The sequence below is a fragment of the Triticum aestivum genome, chromosome 5B (genome assembly GCF_018294505.1).
Source record: "Triticum aestivum cultivar Chinese Spring chromosome 5B, IWGSC CS RefSeq v2.1, whole genome shotgun sequence".
Taxonomy (NCBI): Eukaryota; Viridiplantae; Streptophyta; class Magnoliopsida; order Poales; family Poaceae; genus Triticum; species Triticum aestivum.
In genome coordinates this window covers 260,560,644-260,579,338 of record NC_057807.1, presented here as the reverse complement: position 1 = coordinate 260,579,338, position 18,695 = coordinate 260,560,644, and positions in this window count along the sequence as shown.

Below are 18,695 nucleotides of genomic sequence, written 5' to 3'. Positions count from 1 at the left end.
AATTATCAGTTTGGTTTGGCCTACTAGATTGATCTTTCTTGCAATGGGAGAAGTGCTTAGCTTTGGGTTCAATCTTGCGGTGTCCTTACCCAGTGACAATAGGGGTAGCAAGGCACGTATTGTATTGTTGCCATAGAGGATAAAAGATGGGGTTTATATCATATTGCATGAGTTTATCCCTCTACATCATGTCATCTTTATTAATGCGTTACTCTGTTCTTATGAACTTAATACTCTAGATGCATGCTGGATAGCGGTCGATGTGTGGAGTAATAGTAGTAGATGCAGGCAGGAGTCGGTCTACTTGTCCCGGACGTGATGCCTATATACATGATCATGCCTAGATAATCTCATAATTATTCGCTTTTCTATCAATTGCTCGACAGTAATTTGTTCACCCACCGTAATACTTATGCTATCTCGAGAGAAGCCACTAGTGAAACCTATGGCCCCTGGGTCTATCTTTTATCATATAAGCTTTCAATCTACTTTTATTTGCATCTTTACTATTCCAATCTATATTATAAAATACCAAAAATATATTTATCTTATCATACTATCTCTATCAGATCTCACTTTCGCAAGTGGCCGTGAAGGGATTGACAACCCCTTTATTGTGTTGGTTGCGAGTTCTTTGTTTGTTTGTGTAGGTGCGTGGGACTTTTGAGGAGCCTCCTACTGGATTGATACCTTGGTTCTCAAAAACTGAGGGAAATAATTATGCTACTATTGCTGCATCACCCTTTCCTCTTCAAGGAAAACCAACGCAAGCTCAAGACGTAGCAGGCATGTATTCCGAATATAGTCATATGTGCTTATGGAAAAGAACTTGCATGACATCTTTTGTCCTACCCTCCCGTGGCAGCGGGGTCCTATTGGAAACTAAGGGATATCAAGGCCTCCTTTTAATAGAGTACCGGACCAAAGCATTAACACTTAGTGAATACATGAACTCCCCAAACTACGGTCATCACTGGGAGTGGTCCCGATTATTGTCACTTCGGGGTTACCGGATCATAACACATAGTAGGTGACTATTGACTTGCATGATAGGATCAAGAACTCACACATATTCATGAAAACATAATAGGTTGAGATCTGAAATCATGGCACTCGGGCCCTAGTGACAAGCTTTAAGCATAGCAAAGTCATAGCAACATCGATGTTAGAACATAATGGATACTATGGATCAAACCCTAAACAAACTAACTCGATTACATGGTAAATCTCATCCAACCCATCACCGTCCAGCAAGCCTACGATGGAATTACTCACGTACGGCGGTGAGCATCATGAAATTGGTGATGGAGGATGGTTGATGATGATGACAACGACGGATTCCCCTCTCCGGAGCCCCGAACGGAGATTCCCCTCTCCGGAGCCCCGAACGGACTCCAGATCAGCCCTCTCGAGAGAGATTAGGGCTTGGCGGCGGCTCTGTATCGTAAAACATGATGAATCCTTCTCTCTGTTTTTTTCTCCCTGAACGTGAATATATAGAGTTGGAGTTGAGGTCGGTGGAGCATCAGGGGGCCCTCGAGGCAGGGGGCACGCCCCCACCCTCGGGGATAGGGTGTGCCCCCCCGGTCTTGATTCTTTCGCCAGTATTTTTTATTAATTCCAAAAATATTCTACATGAAGTTTTAGGTCATTCTGAGAACTTTTATTTCTGCACAAAAATAACACCATGGCAATTCTGCTGAAAATAGTGTCAGTCCGGGTTAGTTCGACTCAAATCATGCAAGTTAGAGTCCAAAACAAGGGCAAAAGTGTTTGGAAAAGTAGATACGATGGAGACGTATCACCCATCAATGTTATCAACTAAGAGATCTTTAACCATAGCAACACTAGGTTCAACTTTGATTTGTTCAGATGGTTTGGGTGTTCTAATGCAACTTTTGTTAACCACAGTTGAAGCTTTAGCATGTTCCTTCATCCTAACAGGAAAATGTGGTTTTTCATTATAAGCAGTGGGAACAACTGGATCAACATTGTAAATGATAGTTTCTTTTTTAGCTTTCACTGGTTCTTTAATTTCTCCTTTAATTGGTGGGTGATATTTAAACCACTTCTCCTTAGGGACATTAACATGAGTAGCAAAAGATTCACAAAAGGAAGCTACTATCTCAGAGCCAACTCCATATTTAGTGCTAAACTTTCGAAAAGCATCGGTATTCATAAAAGATTTAACAGAATCAAACTTAGCTTCAGTACCTGACTCTTTACCTTCACCAAGTTCCCAATCTTCAGAGTTGCATTTAATTGTTTCTAAAAGGTCCCACCTGAATTCAATAGTCTTCTTCAAAAAAGAACCAGTACAAAAGTATCGAGCATGGATTGATCATTACGAGAAAGCCAAGCATAAAAATTCTAAATAATAATTTCTTTCGAGAGCTCGTGATTGGGGCATGAATATAACATTAACTTAAGCCTCTGCCAAGCTAGAGCGATACTTTCTCCTTCACGAGGCCAAAAATTATATGTATTATTCCGATCACAGTGAACTAGATGCATAGGGTAAAATTTCTGATGAAATTCCAATTTCAAATGGTTCCAGTTCCAAGATCCAATGTCATCGCATAGCATATACCATGTCAATGCTTTTCTCTTCAAAGAAAAAGGGAAAACCTTGTTCTTAGCTTTATCTCTGGGCAAACCTGCAAGCTTAAATAATCCACAAATTTCATCCACATATATCAAGTGCATATCAGGATGTTCAGTTCCATCTCCTGCATAAGGATTAGCTAGCAGTTGTTCTAACATACCCGAAGGAATTTCATATTCAGTATTTTTAGTAGGTGAAGTAGGTTGAGGGGTAACTAATTGTGGTTCTGATCGAGGTGAAGATACCCCGAACAAACCCCTCAAAGGATTGTTTTCCATAGTAGCAAGTGACAATAAATTTCAGCACGTAGTAATAATGTTTCCTTACCAAGAGCGCTTCACTCCCCGGCAACAGCGCCAGAAAATTGCCTTGATGACCCACAAGTGTATGGGGTCAATCGTATCTCTTTTTGATAAGTAAGAGTGTCGAACCCAACGAGGAGCAAGGAAATGACAAGTGGTTTTCAGCAAGGTAATGTATGCAAGTGCTAAAATTGTAAGTAGCGGAGTAGTTTGGTAGCAAGTTAATTTGTAACGAGCAAGTAACAATAGTAGTAACAAAAGTGCATCAAGGTAGGCCAATCCTTTTGAGGCAAAGGACAGGCCAAAACGGTTTCTTATGATAAGCAAAGTGTTCTTGAGGGTACACGGGAATTTCATCTAGTCACTTTCATCATGTTGGCTTAATTCGTGTTCGGTACTTTGATAATTTGATATGTGGGTGGACCGGTGCTTAACTGTTGTTCTTACTTGAACAAACCTCCTACTTATGATTAACCCTCTCGCAAGCATCGGCAACTACGAGAAAAGTATTAAGAATAAATTCTAACCATAGCATTAAACTTTTGTATCCAATCGGTCCCTTACGGAATAGCACATAAACTGGGGTTTAAGCTTCTATCACTCTCGCAACCAACCATCTAATAACTACTCCACAATGCATTCCCTTAGGCCCAAATATGGTGAAGTTTCATGTAGTCGACGTTCACATGACACCATTAAGAGAATGGCAACATACATATCATCAAAATATCGAACACATATCAAGTTCACATGATAACTTGCAACATGATTTCTCTCGTGACCTCAAGCACGAAAGTAACTACTCACAAATGATAAACATGCTCAAGATCAGAGGGGTATTGAATAGCATAATGGATCTGAACATATAATCTTCCACCAAATAAACCATATAGTAATCAACTACAAGATGTAATCAATACTACTAGTCACCCATGAGCACCAGTCTATAGTTTTGATACAAAGATTGAACACAAGAGAAGAACTAGGTGAGGGAGTCCCGGACTAGGGGGTGTCCGGATAGCCGAACTATCATCATCGGCCGGACTCCAAGACTATGAAGATACAAGATTGAAGATTTCGTCCCGTGTCCGAATGGGACTTTCCTTGGCGTGGAAGGCAAGCTTGGTGATACGGATATGTAGATCTCCTACCATTGTAACCGACTCTGTGTAACCCTAGCCCTCTCCGGTGTCTATATAAACCGGAGGGTTTTAGTCCATAGGACACAACAACAATCATACCGTAGGCTAGCTTCTAAGGTTTAGCCTCCTTGATCTCGTGGTAGATCCACTCTTGTACTACCCATATCATCAATATCAATCAAGCAGGAGTAGGGTTTTACCTCCATCGAGAGGGCCCGAACCTGGGTAAAAACATCGTGTCCCTTGTCTCCTGTTACCATCCGCCTAGACGCACAGTTCGGGACCACCTACCCGAGATCCGCCGGTTTTGACACCGATATTGGTGCTTTCATTGGGAGTTCCTCTGTGTCGCCAGCGATAGGCTCGATGGCTCCTTCGATCATCAACCACAATGACGCAGTCCAGGGTGAGACTTTTCTACCCGGACAGATCTTCGTATTCGGCAGCTTTGCACTGCGGGCCAGTTCGCTTGGCCATGTGGAGCAGATCGAAAGCTACGCCCCTGGCCGTCAGGTCAGATTTGGAAGTCTGAACTTCACGGCTGACATCCGCGGAGACTTGATCTTCAATGGATTTGAGCCACAGCCAAGCGCGGCGCTCTGTCACGATGGGCATGATTTAGCTCTGCTGCCGGACAGTGCCCTGGAGGCCGCACACGAGTCCGCTCCGACCCTCAATTCGGAGCCGGCTACGCAGATCGAGGACGGGTGGCTAGACACCGCCTCGGGGGCTGCAACCTCTACGGCGATGGAGCCGAATACTGACCTTGTCCCTTGTGAAGCTCGTGACTCCGAGGTGTCGGACTCTTCGTCGGACTCCGAACCTCCCGCGCCCCCTCCAATCGAATCTGATTGGGCGCTGATCATGGAGTTCACCGCCGCGGACATCTTTCAACACTCACCTTTCGGCGACATCCTGAATTCGCTAAAATATCTCTCGTTATCAGGAGAGCCCTGGCCGGACTGCGGTCAGGACGGTTGGGATGCGGACGACGAAGAAATTCAAAGCCCACCCACCACCCACTTAGTAGCCACTGTCGACGATCTAACCGACATGCTAGACCTCGACTCTGAAGACATCGACGGCATGGACGACGATGCCGGAGACGACCAAGAACCAGCGCCTACTGGGCACTGGAAAGCCACCTCAACTCACAACGTATACATGGTGGATACACCAAAAGGAAGCAATAACAAGGAACAACGGGACGTGGCGAAGGATAATCCCCCCAAAAAACAACCAAAACGGCGACGCAAGCGCCGCCCGAAGTCCCGCCTCGATAACAACAGCACCCATACTAACCCAGCCGTAGAGCAGGGCGAACCAGTGGACGACGAACATGCCACCAAGCAACCATCCGAACAGGATGAATTGGACGAGCAACCCATCCCCGGCGAAAACAACAGTCCAGACGATCTCACGCCGGACACATCACCGGAGCATAAGAACCTTCACAAAAGGCTCGTCGCCACTGCAAGAAGTTTGAAGAAGCAGAAGCGGAAGCTCAAAACAGCGGAAGACATACTCAAAATGAGATGGAGCAAAGTACTCAAGACCGCAGATAAATACGGCGATAGTCACCAAGCAAAGAGCTACCCGAAGTGCAAGTTGTTGCCCGAATTTGATGAGGAGGCCGTAGAGCCCCCACAGTCAAAAAACAAAGAGGCCGCCTGGCCGGATAGACGACCAGATGATAGGCTAAGAGCGGCAAGCAGCACCGCAGACAAGCCGGCACACGATCCACATAAGGATCCTCGCAAAAAGGATGGCCCGGTCAGGTCCATCTATGGGCCAAAAAAGAAGGCTCCAAGAAGCAACACAACACGCCGAGTGTTCGAAGATAACGGCACACCAAAATACAGGGGCGCCGCACACCCACTATGTTTCACCGATGAGGTACTGGATCATAAATTTCCAGCGGGATTCAAACCCGTAAACATAGAGGCATACGACGGAACAACAAACCCCGGAGTCTGGATTGAGGATTATATCCTACACATACATATGGCTAGAGGAGATGATCTCCACGCCATAAAATACCTACCCCTCAAGCTCAAAGGGCCAGCTCGGCATTGGCTCAAAAGCCTCCCAGAAAATACCATCGGAAGTTGGGAAGAGCTCGAGGATGCGTTTCGAGCAAATTTTTAGGGAACTTATGTCTGCCCTCCGGATGCAGACGATTTAAGTCACATAACTCAACAGCCCGGAGAGTCAGCATGCAAATTTTGGAACAGGTTCCTCACCAAAAAGAACCAAATAGTCGACTGTCCGGACGCCGAAGCCTTAGCAGCCTTTAAACATAACGTCCGAGACGAATGGCTCGCCAGACACCTCGGCCAGGAAAAACCAAGAACAATGGCCGCGCTAACAAGCCTCATGACCCGCTTCTGCGCGGGGGAAGATAGCTGGCTGGCAAGATGCAGCACCAGCGACCCGAGTACATCCGAGGTCAGGGATGGAAATGGGAAATCACGACGCAGAAAAGATCAGCGCCGGAATAAGGAAAATGGACCAAATAGCACGGCGGTCAACGTCGGGTTCAAAAGCTCTCGGCCGAATAACAAAACACTACCTCTTAAGGACAATAGTGATGAGCTATCCAACCTAAACAAAATCTTGGATAGGATATGTCAAATCCACAGTACCCTCGGGAAGCCTGCAAACCATACCCACAGAGATTGTTGGGTCTTCAAGCAGTCCGGCCGACTTAACGCCGAACACAAGGGGCTCGACACACCAAGCGAAGACGATGACGAACCCCACAAGCAGCACGCCGGAAAACAGAAGACTTTCCCACTAGAAGTCAAAACAGTGAACTCACTTCATGTGATAACAAGGAAAAATAGTGCGGCACCTGCTAAAGCACGAGCCGCACGGTCCACCCCAGCGGAGTCCCGAAATTGGATGTCAAAACCAATTACTTTCGACCATTAGGATTACTCCAGAAGTATTCGAAACGCAGGAGGGACTGCTTTGATATTGGATCCCATAATCGACGGACTACAATTCACACAAGTCCTAATGGATGGCGGCAGTGATATAAACTTGCTATACCAGGACACCATCCGCAGAATGGGGATAGACCCTACAAAAATTCGCCATAGCAGCACTTCCTTCAAAGGAGTGACGCCAGGCCTTTATGCCAATTGTACAGGCTCTATACTACTAGAGGTTGTGTTCAGTTCATCCGACAACTTCCGTCGCAAAAAGCTAATCTTCCACATCGCCCCATTCAAAAGTAGCCATCAAGCACTACTCGGAGGTGAAGCTTTCGCCCGCTTTAACACAATACCGCATTACGCGTCTCTTACACTTAAAATGCCCGGTCCACGCGGCATAATCTCATTAAAGGGTAACTCCGAGCGTTCCTCGGCCACGGAAAACGTGAGACTGCCTTGACAGCCACACACTAATCCGGCCCTGCTGATCAAAGCCCCTAAAAACAGGTCATTCAGACCTCGGACACGGTTAGGCGAGTCCGGTATAAATAAACAAGGGGCTTCCCAGCCGCATACCTCTTTACAAGGGGCTGCACGTATGAACAATGAGAGCCAATAAAGCTCAACTTTATTCATCTTCCAAATCATACTCTGTCTTAAATACATTTTTTGCACGATATTTTTTCCAAACTAAGTTCTTCTCTTTTACAGATGAACCACATGCTACACCCGTCCAGGATACAGCACAACGGAGACACATGTGCAGACGTGCAGCAGGGACCCGTTGCAAGGATTCTTTTCAGATTAAGACCCTGCGTAAACCTTTCTTACTATCTCTTGTTGACACACATCCCCCGGTTTCCTACCATAACCGAGGAGGAGGCTGGCGTTTTGGCATCGGCCGCGTCAGAAGTTCTCGCCCGTACCTGGACACTAGGGGCTTTGGGCATTGTTCTGCCCGTTATCATAAAGACCGAATACCTCAGGGAGTGTTTGGCGTCTCGAGTTAGGCCTTATATGCATCAGCTCCGAATCATGTCTTTGGTCAAATGTTGGGTTTGCCCGACTCCTGTGTTTTGCTGCCTTACGTTCTGCTCCATCGGCTAACGTGGCACCAGGAGAACTACTGCGATTGTGCCCCGGTTCGGCCGGGCGAGCACCTCAGTAGAGAAAGCCGAAAACTGACTGTCATGATATAGCGAGAGACTGGTCAACCACTCGATCGACTACTGGAATGTTTAGAATTCCTCCGCTTTGATGAAGGACCGCTTCCCGGTCAGGCACACACGCGCCCCGAGTTCGGAGAGTGCGGTGCCTCTAGGGGCTATATAGTAGCCCCACCATCGAGCTCCTATGGCTAAGTGAAAGTGATAAAGCACTATAGTCCGGTTGCCTAGTTTGCTATGCTATCACCTCCTTCCAAGGACCAAGACGTTGGATTAAGTGTGAAAATGCGCTTTTTTTGCAAACACCCCCGCACCATGTGCGTGGGGGCTGAAGCCAAAGACTGCCATCTTTCAGGTTATACATACATATACATTAACGGCCGCACAGGAGATATTTCAATACTTGAACGCACAAGTATAAAAAGCCGTTATATTATAAATATGGTTTCACAAATCATACATGTCATTTGAACATAACATTTTTCGAGCACTGCGACTCTATTAAACGAGCGACCTGCAGGACTTCCTCAAAATAGTGCTCGGCGGGTAATCGGCTTTTGTCCGAACCCCGGGATGCAACATCGGTGGCATCCATCTCCGCCCAATATGTCTTAACATGGGCGAGAGGAATCTGTGCACCCTCTATGCATGCCGACCGCTTCGTCGCCTTGATATGCGGCACCGCCCCAAGGAATTGCTCCAATAAGCCAAAATAACTCTTCGGCTTGGGCCTTTCCGGCCACAGATGAGCCACCACATCCGTCATGGCAAGTCCGGGCAATCTATTCAGCTCATCCCACTCAGCCAACCGATCGGTCAACGGAAGTGGACGCTCCGGACTATGGAATTGAGACCAAAAAAGCTCTTCCATTTCATGATCCTTCTGGCTTCGAAAGTGCACGACTGCGTCCGCCGCACTCGCCGCCAAATTCAAATAAGGATCCTCCGCACCCCACAAATGGCCCAACTGAGCATACTTCGGATCCGTGAACTTCCTACATAGCAGACAGGGCTTTCCAGCCGCAATGTCTCCGGCCTGACGCAGTTCCTCCTTTATAGCCCGCATGGCAGAACGGGCATCCTTGGCTTCGGCGGTGGCCTTCTTCAGGTCCTCTTGCTCCGCTTGGCATTCTCTTTCAAGAACCTCATAGCGGTCGGTAGCATCTTTTAGTTTCACGGCCATTCCGGCCACCTCCTCCCTGCTTCGGCAGTGAGCAACCTTTTCGGCTTTTAGCTCCTCCGCTACCTTCGAGGCAGCCGCATCACTTTTTCTGGCTTGCTCCTTGGCTCGAGCAAGCTCTGCCCGAAGGTCCTCCACAGCAGCGGCACGATCTGCATCAAGCATACATGTTGTAAGGAGTGGGCACCAGCTCCCTTACCAGGTGACCGCGGAGAAACCACCTACCTTGTGACTCGTCAAGTCGTTTATTGACCAGCACGATGTCCGCATCCGCAACATCGAGTTGCCGCTTCAGCTCGGCAACTCCATCAGTCCGGCTGGCCATCGAACATTCCGCCACCTGCATAGGAAAGGCGACATTTTATAACTGAGATTACGATCCTCGGCACACTGTCGCTTTCGACAACGTACCGAGTCTCAGGGGCTACTATCTATACAGGGCGCACTCTATGTGCAAAAATTTCAAAAGGTATGTCATTTTTTGCGTACCTCAAACCCCGTCAGTAAACTTCCGACGGCCTCATGCAACCCGCTCTCGGCGGATGAGATCCTTTCAATCACCATACTCATTAATGTGCGGTGATCTTCTAAGATAGACGCCCTCTCGAGCAGATCCTGCAGCTCCACCGGCCGTACCCCAGTGGGTGCCGAACTCCCCGGCCCTGCCGGACTCGGGGAGACCCTCCGTGACGACACCTCAGTGTTTGAGAGGAGTTGGTGCTGTGAAGATGTTGATGAATATAGCCCTCCCCAAGATGGGAGAGTTGTTGGTGATGATGATGACGATGATTTCCCCCTCCGGGAGGGAAGTTCCCTAGGCGGAATCACTCCACTGGAGGGCAAAAGTGCTCCTGCCCAAGTTCCACCTCGAGGAGGCGGCGCTTCATCCCGAATGTCATCTCCTTATTTTTTTCTAGGTCAAAATGGCTTATATACCAGAAGATGGGCACCAGAGGTCGGTCGAGGAGGGCAATGTTGGAAATATGCCCAAGAGGCAATAATAAAATGGTTATTATTATATTTCCTTGTTGATGATAATTGTCTATTGTTCATGGTATAACTGTGTTATCCAGAAATCGTAATACATGTGTAAATACATAGACCACAACATGTCCCTAGTGAGCCTCTAGTTGACTAGCTCATTAATCAATGGATGGTTACGGTTTCCTGACCATGGACATTGGATGTCATTGATAACGGGATCACATCATTGGGAGAATGATGTGATGGACAAGACCCAATCCTAAGCATAGCACAAGATCGTGTAGTTCGTTTGCTAGAGCTTTTCTAATGTCAAGTATCATTTCCTTAGACCATGAGATCGTGTAACTCCTAGATACCGTAGGAGTGCTTTGGGTGTACCAAACGTCACAATGTAACTGGGTGGCTATAAAGGTATACTACAGGTATCTCCCAAAGTGTCTGTTGGGTTGGCACGGATTGAGACTGGGATTTGTCACTCCGTATGACGGAGAGGTATCTATGGGCCCACTCGGTAATGCATCATCATAATGAGCTCAATGTGACCAAGTGGTTGGTCACGGGATCATGCATTACGGTATGAGTAAAGTGACTTGCCGGTAACGAGATTGAACGAGGTATTGGGATGCCGATGATCGAATCTCGGGCAAGTAACGTACCGATTGACAAAGGGAATTGTATACGGGATTACTTGAATCCTCGACATCGTGGTTCATCCGATGAGATCTTCGTGGAACATGTGGAGCCAACATGGGTATCCAGATCCCGCTGTTGGTTATTGGCCGGAGAGCTGTCTCGGTCATGTCTGTGTGATTCCCAAACTCATAGGGTCTACACACTTAAGGTTTGATGACGCTAGGGTTATAAGGAAGATATGTATGTGATTACCGAATGTTGTTCGGAGTCCTGGATGAGATCCCGAACATCACGAGGAGTTCCGGAATGATCCGGAGGTGAAGATTTATATATGGTAAGTTGTCATACGGTCACCGGAAAAGTTTGGGGTATATCGGTATTGTACCGGGGCCACCGGAGGGGTTTTGGGGATCCACAGGGAGGGGCCACCTCTCTCGGAAGGCCTCATGGGACGTAGAGAAAAGGGAACCAGCCCTTGGAGGGCTGGGCGCATCCCCCCTTGGGCCCATGCGCCTAGGGTTGGGGGGGGGAACCCTAGAAGGGGCACCCCCCTTGCTTGGGGAGCAAGCCCCCTCCCCTTGGCCGCCCCCCTCTAGATCTCATCTAGAGGGGGCCGACTCCCTTCCCCCTTCCCCTATAAATAGAGGGGCAAGGGGAGGGCTGCACAACACACCAAAGGAGAAACCCCTCCCCTCCCCAACACCTCTCCTCCTCCGTTAAGAGCTTGGCGAAGCCGTGCCAGAGTACTGTCGCTCCATCACCACCACGCAGTCGTGCTGCTATTGGAGCTCTCTTCCTCAACCTCTCCCTCCTCCTTGCTGGATCAAGGCGCGAGAGACGTCTCCGCTCCGTACGTGTGTTGAACACGGAGGTGCCGTCCGTTCGGCACTAGGATCGTCGGTGATTTGGATCATGGCAAGTACGACTCCATCAACCCCGTTCTCTTGAACGCTTCCGCTCGCGATCTACAAGGGTATGTAGATGCACTCCTCTGTCTCTCGTTGCTAGATGACTCCATAGATTGATCTTGGTGATGCGTAGAAAATTTTAAATTTCTGCTACGATCCCCAACAGTGGCATCATGAGCTAGGTCTACGCGTAGTTTCTATGCACGAGTAGAACACAAGTTTGTCGTGGGCGTCGATATTGTCAATTTACTTGCCACTACTAGTCTAATCTTGGTTCGGCGGCATTGTGGGATGAAGCGGCCCAGACCGACCTTACACGTACGCTTATGTGAGACAGGTTCCACCGACTGACATGCACTAGTTGCATAAGGTGGCTAGCGGGTATCTGTCTCTCCCACTTTAGTCGGATCGGATTTGATAAAAAGGGTCCTTATGATGGGTAAATAGAAATTGGCATATCACGTTGTGGTTTTGGCGTAGGTAAGAAACGTTCTTGCTAGAAACCTATAGCAGCCACGTAAAAACTTGCAACAACAATTAGAGGACGTCTAACTTGTTTTTGCAGCATATGTCGTGTGATGTGATATGGCCAAAAGGATGTGATGAATGATATATATGTGATGTATGAGATTGATCATGTTCTTGTAATAGGAATCACGACTTGCATGTCGATGAGTATGACAACCGGCGGGAGCCATAGGAGTTGTCTTAATTTATTGTATGACCTGCGTGTCAATGAATAACGACATGTAATTACTTTACTTTATTGCTAAATTGTTAGCCATAGTAGTAGAAGTAATAATTGGCAAGACAACTTCATGAAGACACGATGATGGAGATCATGGTGTCATGCCGGTGACGATGATGATCATGGCGCCCCGAAGATGGAGATCAAAAGGAGCAAAATGATATTGGCCATATCATGTCACTATTTGATTGCATGTGATGTTTATTATGTTTTTGCATCTTATTTGCTTAGAACGATGGTAGCATAAATAAATGATCCCTCATAATAATTTCAAGAAAGTGTTCCCCCTAACTGTGCGCCATTGCGAAAGTTCGTTGTCTCGAAGCACCACGTGATGATCGGGTGTGATAGATTCTAACGTTCACATACAATGGGTGTAAGCTAGATTTACACATGCAAAACACTTAGGTTGACTTGACGAGCCTAGCATGTACAGACATGGCCTCTGAACACAAGAGACCGAAAGGTCGAACATGAGTCGTATAGAAGATACGATCAACATGAAGATGTTCATCGATGATGACTAGTCCGTCTCACGTGATGATCGGACATGGCCTAGTTGACTCGGATCATGTATAACTTAGATGACTAGAGGGATGTCTGTCTGAGTGGGAGTTCATTAAATAATTTGATTAGATGAACTTAATTATCATGAACTTAGTCTAATTTTTTTTGCAAAATGTCTTGTAGATCAAATGGCCAACGCCCATGTCAACCTCAACTTCGACGCGTTCCTAGAGAAAACCAAGCGGAAAGACGATGGCAGCAACTATACGGACTGGGTCCGGAACTTGAGGATCATCCTCATAGCTGCCAAGAAAGCATATGTACTTGAAGCACCGCTAGGTGAAGCACCACCCCCAGTGAACCAAGACGTTATGAACGCTTGGCAGTCGCGTGTTGATGATTACTCCCTGGTTCAGTGCGGCATGCTTTACAGCTTAGAACCATGTCACATCCCTAGTTCTGGTATGACCTAGACTAGCTAGTCATTTGTGCATCATGTTTAAATTCCATTTTAATTTGAAATGAGGATTTGTGAAACCCTCAGAATCATTTCTGGAAATGACCCAGATAAAAATTGCTCCAAAAAGGTCCAAGAAAATGTTCATGTTGCTCTCTGAAAATATTGGGCAGAGATAAAAATCAAACCAATATTTTTAGGAGCTCATAAGTATTTATATTGGGCATTTGGAATTAATGCATAATTATTTGCATTGGATATATATATGTTATATATATAATATATGTCCAAAAATTGTGCCACTTGTTGGGGAGCACTGGAATAATACCACTAGTTCCTACAAAAATTGGCATAAGTAAATAAAATGATTTAGTGTTTAAAACTAAATCAAAACAAATTACAGAAAACAAAAACAGAAACAGAAATAAAGAGGATCTTACCTGGGCCGCTTTCCTGTGCAGCCGGGCACTGTGCAGCCCAGCGACCCAACAGGCCGGCCCAGCTGACTGCAGTGCCAGCCGTCGTCTCCACCGCGCCAGGAGGACGCCGAGCACGCACTCACCGCACGCGGCCACGCGCCCGGCCACCTCCTGCCTTCCTGCTTGCTCCGCGACTCCCTGCAGCATCGCCACGCAACCCCCCGGGTCCCCTCGCTCTCAGCTGTGCTCTTCCCCTCCCCTCTCTCTCTCTCGCGAGCACCACCGAACGAGCCGTCGCCGCCACTCACTGTTGCCGCGCTCCCCGCCGTCCCCTCACTCCTCCGACACACCCAGGAGCTCCGCCTCCCCGCTCTGTAGCCTCTCCGCCAAGCTGTGCATCGCCGGACGCCCCGTGGAGCCGTCGCCATTGCCTTCATCACCTCCGGCCGCCGTGCATCTCCGTCGCCGCTCGCCGCCGTCAGCGCCTTCCCCGAGCTCGCCGTCGTCTCTTCCGGTCCCCTGTGAGCCCTCCCGCGTCGGTTCCCACTCCTCTCCTGCCTCCCCGTGCGCCGTAGCCGTGCGCCCGCTCGAGCCGAGCTCCGGCCGCCGCCGCGAGCTCCGCTCCGGCGAGCTCCGGCACCCCCGCGGCTTCCCGTCTGCTCCACTGGATGCGGGAGAGCCTGGGCTACGCCCCGGTGCCCTTAGCCGCCGCCCCCGTGGCCTGTAACACGGACGCCGCCGCGTCCTGAGGTCGCCGCCGACGACCTCGCCGGCCTGACATGCGGGCCCTGTTGGCCAGGTGATTAGCTTAGTGCTAATCACTGCCTAATTAACCACTGACACTGACCAGCGGGCCCCGTGCCCCCTAATCCTTTTAATTAAGCAAATAACACTCTGTCTAACCCCTTGTCACTGACGTGTGGACCCCACACGTCAGGTTTGACCCTGGTCGGCCCCGGTTGACCTGCTGACGTCATGCTGATGCAGTAATATATTTTCTGGATTTAAATTAAATCAGGAAACTCCAGAAAATTAGCAAAACTTCAAAAAATCATAGAAATTCTACCGTAGCCCAGATTGAAATAATTTATATATGAAAAATTATCAGAAAAATGCAATCTTTCCATCTGTACTAGTTTCATGCATGGAAAACCAACTTATACATGCTGTATATGAGAAAACACATTATGGCATTTTAAGAGACTTAATTTAGAGTTGCATTTGAACCCTAGGTTCAAATGGATCTCTTCCAAATAAAATGCTAGATGCATTAGCACAAAACAGCATCACATCTACATGCCATGTTCATGCATCATATTGTTGCATATGCTTGTGTATTGATTGCCGACACCGTTCCTTCTCGATAGGTCCTGCTCCGGAGAGTGTTCCAGAGTACCTGTCTAAGGAGCAGTGCCCCCTTGTTGATCTACCAGGCAAGCAAACCCCCTTGTTCATTCCGATACAATCCTACTCTCTCGCTCCTGCTCTCAGTTATTGCATTAGGACAACAACGATTCATCTTCTACTTTGTGCTGCGGTAGTTGAACCCATTCCTCTGCATGACCTGTCATTGCCACAGTAAATAGTTGAAACCCACTAGCATGTGTAGGAGTTGATTGAGCCATGTTGTGTTCCTACCATGCCATGCCTGCTATTGCTTAGAGTTGTGTCAGGTTTGATTCATTGGGAATGAATTGGAGTGTTACGATATGTTCTGATGCTGAGAGTGAAGTGTGTGAACACGATTTGGTAAAGGTAGCGGTGAGAGGCCATGTAGGAGTACATGGTGGGTTGTCACACTGGAACCATCCTTAAGCACTGAGTTCTATGTATGTTGTCCAATGACTCGATACTACCACACATTGGGATCCTTAATTGACTCTCTCGACTTATTAACCAACTTGATCTCTGTCCAGGAGTCGCAACTAGTTTCTGGTGTTTGTAGGTAGTGCTATTTTTCTACCAAGTGGCACCCGGCAGGGTGGGCTTGGGACAGACTAGGCACACGTGGCCTGGTGTACCGAGTGGCACCCGGATGGTGGGCTCGGGAACCCTGCACACATTGTTTGGGGCCGTAAGCGACACCCCGGCCGGATCTCCTTGCGGATGGAACCCGAATAGGCGATAAACCTGGGCTAGAGTCTTGTGTGGTTAGTCAGGTCGTGGCCGACACCCTCGCCAGGCTTCCGCTTGAAGGTTGCCGAGATACATGACGTGTACATGGCGGTAAGTGGCGAGAGCGTGTGTGAAGAAGTACACCTCTGTAGGGTTAACATGATCTATTCGAATAGCCGGGTCCGCGGTTATGGACTTCTTGGATGCTTACATGGTACATAGATAACTTGAAGTGGATACTATAAAATGCTCAAGACAAGTGTGAGTGCTATGGATGGCCTTCTCGTAGGGAGATGGGGATGAATCCATAGTAGTGTATTGTGTGGTGATTAGTGGACTCGTGTTCGCCATATCACCTCAAAGAAGTTCTGGTAGTCGTAGAATAGGATAGCCACAGAGTCAAAGCTGGCTTGCTGCAACTAAATCCCACATTACCCTCTTGATACAAGTGCATGTATGATAGCATCTGATGTAAGTCTTGCTGAGTACCTTTGTACTCATGTTGCTTTATTTATGTTTTTGCAGCGGAGACTTCGGTCTTACTAGTGTTCTCATGGGCTTCGACAAGTGGCTTGTACCTCAGCTACGATCTTGATCGGATGTTGTAGATAGTCAGGCTCTTCAGCTTTTTTCATTTGTAGATGTCTGTACTCAGACATGTAATGCTTCCGCTTGTTGCTTGTTTGCTCTGAATGTTGGGTCATGTGACCCCTGTTTGTAATAAATGCTATGATGGCTCTTCTGAGTCTTTATTTATATGAGTTGTTGAGTTATGCTGTGATGCCATGTTGTACAACACATACTTGCATGTTATGCATACGTGTAATGTGTATTGCTATGTGTGGGATCTGACTATCTAGTTGTTAATCCTTAGTAGCCTCTCTTACCGGGAAATGTCTCCTAGTGCTTCCACTGAGCCCTGGTAGCTTGCTACTGCTCCGGAACACTTAGGCTGGCCGGCATGTGTCCTTCTTCGTTCCTTTGTCTGTCCCTTCGGGGAAATGTCACGCGGTGTCTACTGGAGTCCTGTTAGCCCGCTACAGCCCGGTTCATCGGAGTCCTGTTAGCCCAGTGCTACAGCCTGGATTCACTCGCTGATGACCGACACGTTCGATGCTGGGTCATGGATGCCTGTCCCTGTAAGTTTGTGCCACTTTGGGTTTATGACTAGCCATGTCAGCCCGGGCTCCTTATCATATGGATGCTAGCGACACTATCATATACGTGTGCCAAAAGGCGCAAACGGTCCCGGGCAAAGGTAAGGCGACACCCGTGGGGATATCGTGCGTGAGGCCGCAAAGTGATATGAGGTGTTACATGCTAGATCGATGTGGCATTGAGTTGGGGTCCTGACAGCTTTGGTATCAGAGCCTGACTGCCTGTAGGATTACCAAGCCAAACTGGTCGAAGTTGAGTCTAGAAATTCTTTAGTTATGTAAGGGAATTGATTGTGGGAAGGAACGTAAGGCTCTTTTTACTCCTTATACCTCATGGCCTTCTGATCTGAGTCATCCTACCATTCCTACGGGGTTAAGGTACTAGGCTTTCTCTTCCGTCTATTAGGATCACGTGTTACTACTCCGTAGTCCCATAGATTGGTTGATCAGAGTCATACCCCAGTTTCGAGTACTTCCGGTATAGCCTGATTAGTACTATCTCAGAACCTTGAGTGATGATGTTGAGTATGTTACTACCCCATTTTAGCAGGATGTCTCATTCTGAGCATTTTACCGCCGTTATGCTGCCAGAATTGCCCTAGGAGTTCGAGAGTTACTAATTTCCTTGTCCTACATTCTATAGCCTATAGTTGATGCTGATTCCGTCCTTGATTTCGTTTCTCAGGATGTCATCAGTTAAACGAAGTTCCATTGCTCGTAAACAGAACCGCGGAGATGGTAGGGATGATGATCCTCCCGACCAGCCTTCATTGACAGAGTTCATGCTAGAGATGGAGAGAAACAAGCGTGAGTCTAACCGCTTGTTGGCACGTATCGAGGAGAACACCGCACATCAGTTCAAAGGATCTGTGACCATTCATGACTTCATCCGCTTGCACCCACCCACCTTTCATCACTCCATTGAGTCGCTCGATGCAGATGACTGGCTCCATAGTATCACACACAAGCTTCATTCTGCGAACGTAGCTGAAGATGACAAGGTCACCTATGCCACATACCACCTGGAAGGTCCTGCTAGTCTTTGGTGGCAGAACTATGAGGCTGTGTTTCCAGCTGGCCAGATTCCTACCTGGAGGGATTTCATTGAGGCTTTTCGCGAGCATCACATTCCTGAGGCCCTCATCAATCGCAAGAGAGAAGAGTTCTGTAGTTTCACCCAGGGTAAGATGGCTGTTGATGCTTATAGCCGAGAGTTTGAGAACCTCGCCCGTTATGCCACAGAAGAGGTGTCCACGGACGCCAAGAAGCAGGCTAGGTTCCGGAAGGGTCTCAACCCCAAGTTGCGTCGTGATCTCCACCTGCATCATTGTGATACATTCCAAGCTCTTGTGAACAAGGCCATTAATGCAGAGACAGCTCAGCTCACTTACGAGGAGTCTCGTAAGCACACCCGTGATTTGGGATCTTCTTCC